The sequence below is a fragment of the Coenobita brevimanus genome, unplaced genomic scaffold (assembly GCF_032717465.1).
Source record: "Coenobita brevimanus isolate Jiangsu-jjx unplaced genomic scaffold, ASM3271746v2 jjx.HiC_scaffold_3718, whole genome shotgun sequence".
In the NCBI taxonomy this organism is placed as follows: Eukaryota; Metazoa; Arthropoda; class Malacostraca; order Decapoda; family Coenobitidae; genus Coenobita; species Coenobita brevimanus.
Window position 1 is genome coordinate 1760146 of NW_027644770.1, and position 9616 is coordinate 1769761.

Here is a 9616-nt window from a genome sequence, read left to right on the forward strand (position 1 = left end):
GGTGAACTAAGTGAATTTTTCTCTTTGAAAGTTGGGTTGAAACAGGGATGTGTCATGTCTCCATGGTTGTTCAATCTGTACATGGATGGGGTTGTAAAAGAGGTCCGAGGTAGGGTAGTGGATGTTGGAGTGGCACTGGTGAGAGAGGATATTGTTTGGAAACTCCCTGTACTGTTGTTTGCAGATGATCCTGTGTTGTTGACTGAAGACGAAGGGGAGCTGCAAGGCTTAGTGGATAAGTTTGCGAGAGTGTGTAAGAAATGGAGTCTTAAGGTGAATGTAGGGAAGAGTAAAATGATGGTCTTTGAGAGAGGTGAAGTTAGTGAATGTACAGCGAGATTGGATGGTGAGGAATTGGAAAATGTGAGTACGTTTAAGTACTCGGGTAGTGTGATGAGTAAGGATGGCAGTTTGGTGGGTGAAGTGCTCGAAAGGGTACAGCAGGGAAGAAAGGTTGCTGGTTCTTTGTAAGTATTGATAACAAACAGGGACGTGAGCAAGGAAGTGAGAAAGTTACTACATGACAGTATTGTGATACCAACTCTAACGTACGGAAGTGAAGCTTGAACGTTGTTGGAAGGACACAAGTCAAGAGTGAGAGCATTGGAAATGAGTTATTTAAGAGGAGCCTGTGGGGTCACATGGAGAGACAGGCTGACGAATGAGGACATAAAGGAGCGTTGTTATGTGGATGTGGGTGTCTTAGGAAGCGTTGTGAGGAACACGCTGAGGTGATTTGGCCATGTGGAGAGAATGGAGGGTGAAAGACTGATGAAGAGAGTGTATGTGAGTGAGGTGGAGGGGGGAAGAGGGAGGGGGAGACCGAGGATGAGATGGAGGGATGGGGTGGAGAGGTATATGAGAGAGAGGGGTATGAGTTGGGAGCAGGGCAGTGAAATGGCGGGGGACAGGGCGACTTGGAGGCGTTTTGTTTGTGGCCACCCCAAATGGGATTGAGGTGTCTGGCAATAGATAGATAGATAGATAGTCCTTCTAAGCTGTACATCTAATGCTGATGATTCCACCCTTTACCTTTCTATTTGCTTCCTGCAGCATCTGTCTCAGCAGTTTCATCAACAAACAAGGGATGAGGCTATGGTACACCAAATGTCTGACTTGGCTTATATCACTGACTGGGGTAAAAGTAATGTTGTTTTTAATCCATCAAAAACTCAGTTCTTACATCAGCCAACCTGACAGTCTTCTGCTGGAGATCCCTTCAATTTTTAACAATGTCTAGCTCAATCCTGCATCATCTTTAACCCCTTAACCTCGGGGCGTCACTTTCGTGACGCTTGGGAGCAAGGGATCATACCACGGGGCGTCACTTTTGTGATTCTGTGCTATTTTGAATTTGCCCGGGCTTTCAAGTGGTGGCTTGTATCATCTACCAGTACTGCCAATGTTCAACACCAGTCAGCACTCCTAATCTCATCTGTATTCCCATCCATTGTTGACAATTTAGCCATTTCTCCCCGTTCTTGACTCCCCTCCCTACCTCCCCTCCATTACACTCTCCTTTTGCCTGCCCAGCCGTGCTATGCTAAGTAAATCCTCCCTGGAATTTTCCACTGATTTTGTCCATTCAAATAAGCCCTATGCCCTATTCTTATACCAAATAATATATATAAAAAAGAAAGAAGGTAAGTGATTAGTGCCATACACCTGGAATTGGCTAATTATCACCTGACAACACCTCACGTGCACTCGTTTGCTAATTTTCGCTGTTTTTTTCCCCTTCAAATATGCCGCATAATCTATTCTTATAATAAAATTATATATAAGGAGGGAAGGGAGAAGCCAAAGTGATATTTACATTCACCTGGAACTACCTAATTTATTATGTATTGTCTAGATTTCCTGCCAACCATTTCATAGTGTATATATTAGCAGCTGTCACCAGGCTGAGATTGGCAGCACTGCACTTCCCCTAGGCAGGCCACCATACACTGTATTCAGTTTACTGTCGTCTTTCAAGGTGAAAGCACGTCGGATTCGCGCCTGTCAAATTCCGCCCCTTTTTAGCCCCATGCAAAGGGCCATGTGACCTCTACCCCCTACTAAACCTCGTGTGGAAAGAGGTAAAGGGATAAGTGAGTGTTGTGGAATGTGAACTGGCTAATTTGTCAATGAAAATGATAGACAGTGACTGCCATCTTTCTGGTGAGTGAAACAGTGCAAGTGGAAATGTAAATAATTTGTAAATAATATGTAAACAGCAAGTGAAAGCATTGAATGTAAATATAAGTGAACAGTGGAAAATAGTTTTATAAGTTACTGCAAGTGACAGTGCCTAACACAGTGTAAATAAAATAGAAATGTAAATAATGTAAATAAAATAGAGAGTGTAAATAGAAATGTAAATGAGTAGTAATATAAGAATACAAGTATATATACTAGAAGTAATGAAAGTGAAAGTTTCACTCTAGCATGTATGAATACTATGAGTTATGAAAGTGAAGGTGAAAGTGACAGATTCACTCTCAACGCTAGTATACAGGACGAGAATGTGAATGCTACGTATTTTACTGAAAGAGAAATTGAATGCCTACAGTGACAATAAACTACTATTACTAAAGGAAACTTATGGATAAAGACTGTACAGTAGATATATATAAGTGTTATATAGTAATAGAAATATAAACTGAGTATATTTATGAATAATAAATGACAGAACACCAGCGGTGAATGATCGGAAGTGGGAAGGTCATACGCGCTCTTAATTTTCATTGCTTTCACAGTGTTTTTTTTTTTTGAGGGGGGGGGGACATGGATTCCAAACTATTTGAGAATCATAGAATAGTGTTTCTAGTGATAATATCAGGCTGTGGTAATCATATTACGGGTTGTCGGGAAGTGTGAAGCGGAGACTTCGTTACCCATCTTCAGAGGTCTCCACAAGTCCTACGGTACTCGACGAAGGCTCAACAAACATCCCAGGAGAAAGCTGAAGGTGTGTGCCATATGCATATGTAATTTTAATATTCTAGGACTAATAACTGATTTTTGGCAAATATTTTTAGAGAGTCTGTCGGAGCACGAATATGCCCGCTGGACACGCAAGGCAAAGCAAAACAAGCCCGCGGTTTAGAGGTTAAACATACTTGGGGTTTCATTGTTTCTGGATTTATCATGGAAAGAACATATTACATCTCTTGTAAAATCTGCTTCCAAAAGATTAGATTTGCTAAGCCAACTCTGTACCTTCTTGACTCCAGCACAATTGTTAACCTTTTACATGGGTTTATTCGCCCATGTAGAGTACAACTCTCACGTATGGGGAGACTCCCCATGTACATTCCATCTCAACAAGGTGGAGTCAAAGGTTTTTCGTTTCATTAACCCGCCTCCTCTTACTGGCTCCCTTCAACCTCTGTCTCTTTACCACGCTGTTGCATCTTTATCTCTTTTTTGTCACCACTTCAATGGTCATTGCTCCTCTGAACTGTATGCTTGCATCCCTCATCTAGTATGACAGGCACGTAGTACCCGTCTAGCAACAAACTCTCATCCCTTTTCAGTCCAGCTTTCTATTGGAAGTGTTAACCATTACCCCCAATTCATCATGTATACAACAGGTCAACTCTGGAACTGCCTCCCTTTGTCTGTATTTCGTACTGGCTATGACCTCCAGTCTTTCAAATGCAGTGTGTCCAGGCATCTCAAAATGAATGGTTCTTGAACCCCCTGGGGGTAGGGGGGTTTCAAGAATACTCCCCCAGTATCCCTGCTTGTCGTACGAGGCGACTAAAAGGGTTGGTGGTGGGTTAGTGCCCCACCCCGTAAAAAGAACTAACTAAAAAAGCAAGTAAAGCGCCTCGGACCCGGACGGACCATACGTTGACGACTAAGGAACGGACAAAGGACATTCTGAGGGTAGGAACGTGGAATGTGAGAGGAGTGAATGATGAAGTGAAAGAGAGAGAGATTGTCCAGGTGCTTGAGGATGCAAAAGTGGATATATGTGGATTGACTGAAACTAAATGGAAAGGTGAAAGGATGAGAGAATGGGAATACGGTGTAGGTATATGTGCGGGAGTCAGTGAGAATGAGAGGGCAAGAGAGGGAGTATGTCTGATGATAAGCAAGAAGTGGAAGGAGAATATAAGAGAGTATGGAACAGTGGATGCAAGGATTGTATGGGTGAGGATGAAAGTAGGTATACAAGCATGGGCGATTGTATGTGTGTATGCTCCAACAGAGGATCGAGTGGCAAGAGTGAAAGATGAGTTTTGGGCGAGAGTAGAAGCATGTATGGACAAGTTTGAGAGGAGCGAGAGAGTGCTGTTGATTGGAGACATGAATGGCAAAGTTGGGAATGTACGAGTGGATGGAGTGGTTGGTCAGTGGGGTGTGCCAGCTGAAGTAGATGGGAATGGTAGTGCTTTGGTGGACATCTGTGCTGGTAAGGGGTTGGCAATAGCCAACACCTACTTTCGTCATAAGATGATCCACCGGTATACATGGAGAGTAATGAGGAGGATGGATGGTGAACTTGTTGAACGAAAGGCAATGATAGACTACGTGTGTGTGGATGAGCGAATGAGAAGACAAGTGTTGGATGCAAGGGTGTGGAGAGGGTGGGGGAATGGAGTCTCGGACCATCACTTAGTGATGGCCAAGGTAGAGCTGCAAAGAAAGTGGTTGAGGAGGCGAAGGGGAAGACAGGAGGAAGCAGCTCCTGTGAGAAGAGTGGAGAAATTGCAAGATAGTGAGAAGAGGACAGAGTATAAGAGCATAGTGGAAGAAAGATTGGGAAGGTATGAGCTAGAGCAGATGGAAGGGGTGGAAGACGTATGTAAGATATTCACGGAAGAGATAAGCGCAGCGTGTGAGGCGGTTTGTGGAGTGAAGAGGAGATGCAAGGGTGTGCAAGGGACAGCATGGTGGAATGATGAGGTGAAACGAGCTGTGGAACAAAAGAAGAAGGCGTATGGTGAATGGTTGGCGAGTAGAGGTAGGGGAGAAGATGAGAGAGAGAAGAGAGAGGTATATGTGAGCAGGAGAAGGGAGGTTAAGAGACTGGTGAAGGAGAGTAAGAAGAAAGTGGATGAAGAGTTTGGGAGGAATCTGGGTGTGAAATGGAGGGAGAGTAAGAAATTGTTTTGGAAGGAGGTAAAGAAAGTAAGGCAGTGTGAAAGGGGAAATAGTAGGGGAGTGAAAGATAGGAATAATAGATTGTTGGTGGAGAAGAGAGAGAAATTGAGGAGATGGAAGGAGCACTTTGAGGATTTGTTGAATGTAGAGAGTGAGAGCAGTGTGAGTATAAGTGGTTGGGGAATGGCTGGGAGAAGAAGAGATGAGAGGAGGGAGGAAGAGATCAGTAGGTCGGAAGTAGTGGAAGCGATGAAGAAGATTAAGCTGGGAAAGGCCCCAGGAATTGATGGAGTGTGTGGTGAAATGCTTAGGTATGGGGGTGAGATTGTTGTGGAGTGGATATGGAAGTTGTGTAGATTGGCTTGGGAAGAGGGAAGGGTTCCAGAGGACTGGAAATCAGGTATAATTGTTCCTCTGTACAAAGGAAAAGGGGAGAGAGAAGTATGTGGTAACCATAGGGGTATTTGCCTTCTTAGTGTGACTGGTAAAATATATGGTAGAATACTCATTGATAGGGTTAGGCATATGACAGAGGAGCTAGTTGGAGAAGAACAAGGGGGATTTAGGAAGGGAAAAGGGTGTGTAGATCAGATATTTGTTCTAAGATGTTTAGTGGAGAAGTATCTAGAGAAGGGAAGGAAAGTGTACGCTGCCTTCATGGACTTGGAGAAAGCTTATGACAGAATAGATAGGAAAGGTATGTGGAAGGTATTAAGAATATATGGAGTGGAGGGGAAATTGTTGAGTGCTGTGAAGAGTATGTACGAGGGAGCTAGGGCTACGGTGCGAGTGGATGGTGAGCTGAGTGAGTTCTTTGATCTCAATGTGGGACTGAAACAGGGGTGTGTAATGTCTCCATGGCTGTTTAATATATATATGGATGGGGTTGTAAAGGAGGTACAAGGTAGGGCAGTGGATGTGGGGGTGGCCCTAAAGAATGAGGGTGAGATTTGGAAGCTTCCGGTGTTGCTGTTTGCTGATGATACAGTATTGTTGAGTGAAGATGAATGGGAGTTGCAGGGTTTGGTGAATGAATTTGGGACAGTGTGTAGGAGGAGGAAGCTGAAAGTTAATGTAAACAAAAGCAAAGTTATGGTGTTTGAGAGGAATGAAGTCACAGAGTGTGCAGTGAGGTTGGATGGTGAGGATATGGAGAATGTGAGTGCATTCAAGTACTTGGGTAGTGTGATGAGTAAGGATGGAACTTTGGGGGATGAAGTACGTGAAAGGGTACAGCAGGGAAGGAAGGTTGTTGGCACACTGAAAGCAGTGATGAGAAATAGGGAGGTGAGTATGGAAGTTAAGAAGTCACTGCATGATGGTATTGTGATCCCTACCCTGACGTATGGAAGCGAGGCGTGGACCTTGCAAGAGGGGAACAAGTCAAGAGTGAGAGCAGTGGAAATGAGTTACTTGAGAGGAGCATGTGGAGTGACGTGGAGGGACAGGTTGACGAATGAAGAAGTGAAGGAACGTTGTGGGGTGGATGTGGATGTGGTTGAAAAGATTAGGAGAAATACACTGAGGTGGTTTGGACATGTGGAGAGGATGGAGAATGAAAGACTGACTAAGAGGGTGTATGTAGGTGAGGTGGAGGGAGGGAGAGGGAGGGGTAGACCGAGGATGAGGTGGAGGGATGGAGTTGAGAGGTATATGAGGGAGGGGGGGGGTTGAGTTGGGGGGAGGGTAGTCAAATGGTGGGTGACAGAGTGACTTGGAGGCGTTTTGTCTGCGGCCACCCTTTGCGGGATTAGGGCGTCGGGCTATAGATAGATAGATAGATAGATAGTTATTTTGATTTTGTTTTCTTGGAGGTAACAGTTTGCGGGCACTTTGCCGTAGGTTCCTTCAGCTACCCCTGGCTGGTTATGCACCTTGGACTACATCACACAGGCCTTTGTTTGGCTACTAGACCCTTTTGCACCTCCCTTGTCCCAGTCCTTCGTTTGGCTACAGGACCCTTTTGCACCTCCCTTGTCCCAGGCCTGCTTTTGGATGCAGGAGTTTTGAGGCTGGAGCTACAGCGTCAGTCCTGTATATCGAGGTGCTGGTGCAGACTCCAGAGGCTTCCTGAAACACCAACATATGACGCTGTTTTTAGTTCTGCATAGCACGCTTTGCACGACTTCCATACGCAATTTCCTTGCCCCTTTAGTTATCAGGCAGAGGAAGTCATGACTGATCTGTCTGCCACTCACTCTGGTCTTTGATGTGGAGACATCTGTTGTTCCACTCTGGGTGTTACTATAAGTCAGATTTTGCTGGTATATCGTGGCTCCAAAGTCCGTAACATCAGATGTGGTGATCCACACCCAGCTTTGAGTTCATTTTGCCCTCATGCTGGGTCTGTCCATGTTTACTGATGGCTGGCATTGGATTTGAGGTTGTCTTCCATAATTTTAGCCAGAGTGGCACCCTACCCTCCTCTGCCTTAATTTTTACTGTGAAGCTGTCAGCAATTCTGTTGGCTCTCCACCATATCCTCACCTTTGATGCAATTAGTTTTATGATTTTTAATGACTGCAGGGCTGCCTTGTCTGCCGTTAAGCATTTCAACTCTCCTCACCCTTTAGTGTTGAAAATTTGAGGAAAGTTCCACCTCATGGGCCACCATGCTGGGTGGCAACCCACATTGGACCGCAGGGAAATGATTGTGCAGGTGAGGCAGCAAGGGCAACAGTGATTCTTGATGTGTCTGTTATGTTAGACCTGTCACCAACAGAGATTATTTCCCATTGATTAAGGCTGCAGTCCCTACCTCCTGGCAGCATGCTTGGGGCACATTTCCTGTTCCAAGCAAGCTACAGGAGGTGACCAACCAGTCTCCATTTTTATGGTCTTTGGGGTTGCTTACCCACTTTTATTCAGAACTTCGTCTTTGACAGGAAGTTTCCTGTGTGTGTGTGTGTGTGATTTGAACTCTCCCCTGTACTCTCAGGAGGAGGATGTGCCACAGAGGAGTGTTTTGAGTGTAGCATTATTTGCTGTTGCAGTTAACTCTCTCGTTATTGGACGACGCAGGCTGCATCCAACCACGGACAAGTACTCAGGATGTGGGACGGCTTGGCCTTGGCTGAATGCTGGGAGAACCCCCACCTGTTTCCGTGCTCGCCGTACTTCTTAAACATTTTGTCCCCACACCATTGGTTTTGCTTCTTTTTCCGTGATTTTATTATCTTCGTAATCTCTAATAGTTGTGCTTGCTTATGGTGTTGATAAAAACATTTGGCGAACATACATTATGCGCTGAGTTACGATGTTTTTTATTTCCTTTGTGTTTTCTCATAGAAATATAAGTTTTATGGTAATTTCTTACTAAGAATAAGTTTTATGAAATTTCATTAGTGGCGTTTTGGTATATAAATATTTACTGTTGGGCAGTTTGGGTGGGTTTTACGTACCACTATAGGAAATTATCTTATGATTGCGCTGCAGTGCGGGAGTGGTGTTTTGTGCGGCCAAAGTTGTTGCCAAATTATGTTTTCCCCTGCCTTTATCTAAGCCTGTGTCTGCCTGATTTTTTATTCACGTAATCTCGAATATTTATACTTGCCTATGGTGTTGATAAAAACGTTCAGCGAATATAGATTATGTGCCAATTTATGATGTTTCTTCTTTCCTTCTTCTCTCTTGTTTCCTCATAGAAATATTTGTTTCATGGTAATTGTTGCTGATTAGGAGTTTTAGGAAATTTCATCAGCTACATTCCGATATATTAATATTTACTATAGGACAGTTCAGATCGGTTTTATGTACCACAACATGAAATTACCTTACGGTCGTGCTGCAGTGTGGGAGCGGTATTTGGCTAAATTATATTTTCCCCTGCCTTTATTTATGCCTTCTTCTGCCTGACTTTTTATTGACATAATCTCAGATAGTTGTGCTTTATAATGTTGATAAAAATGTTTGGCGAATATAAAATATGTGCTAATTTATGATGTTTCTTCTCTCTATCAAGGGCGATTTTGTTCGATGCAGCTTGCGTTGTCCAGCATCGAGGGGGTGAGTTTTGCACCACTACCCTAACTGTCAAAAGGATTAATGGCATTGTGGAGAAGAGGGAGTGAAGAGCTTCCTCTTTGTGGATGATGTCTCTGTTTCATTTGCTGCATCCAGTATGTTGGTGGCAGAGTGCTGGCTGCAACTTGCAATAAATCATTCTGTTACCAGGGCACCAAAACATGGCTTTTAGATTTTCCTCATCTGAGACCATTGGAGTGCACTTCTGCCAGTTACATGGGGCCCATCCTGACCCAGATTTGTTTTTAAATGGCCAAAGGATTGCTGGTATGGAAGTGAGGTTTTTGGGCCTCATCTGTGACGCCTGTCTTATTTGGATCCCACATTTAAAGCAGATAAAGGCTTCTTGCCTGAAGGTTGTGAGCCTTTTAAAGGTTCTAGCTCATACTAGATAGGCTGCTGACAGACATACCCTGCTCCTGCTGCATCAAGCTCTAGTGTTATCCAATCCTTTCAGGATTTTAGTGAAAGCTTTGCCATTTCACTTGACATCTCA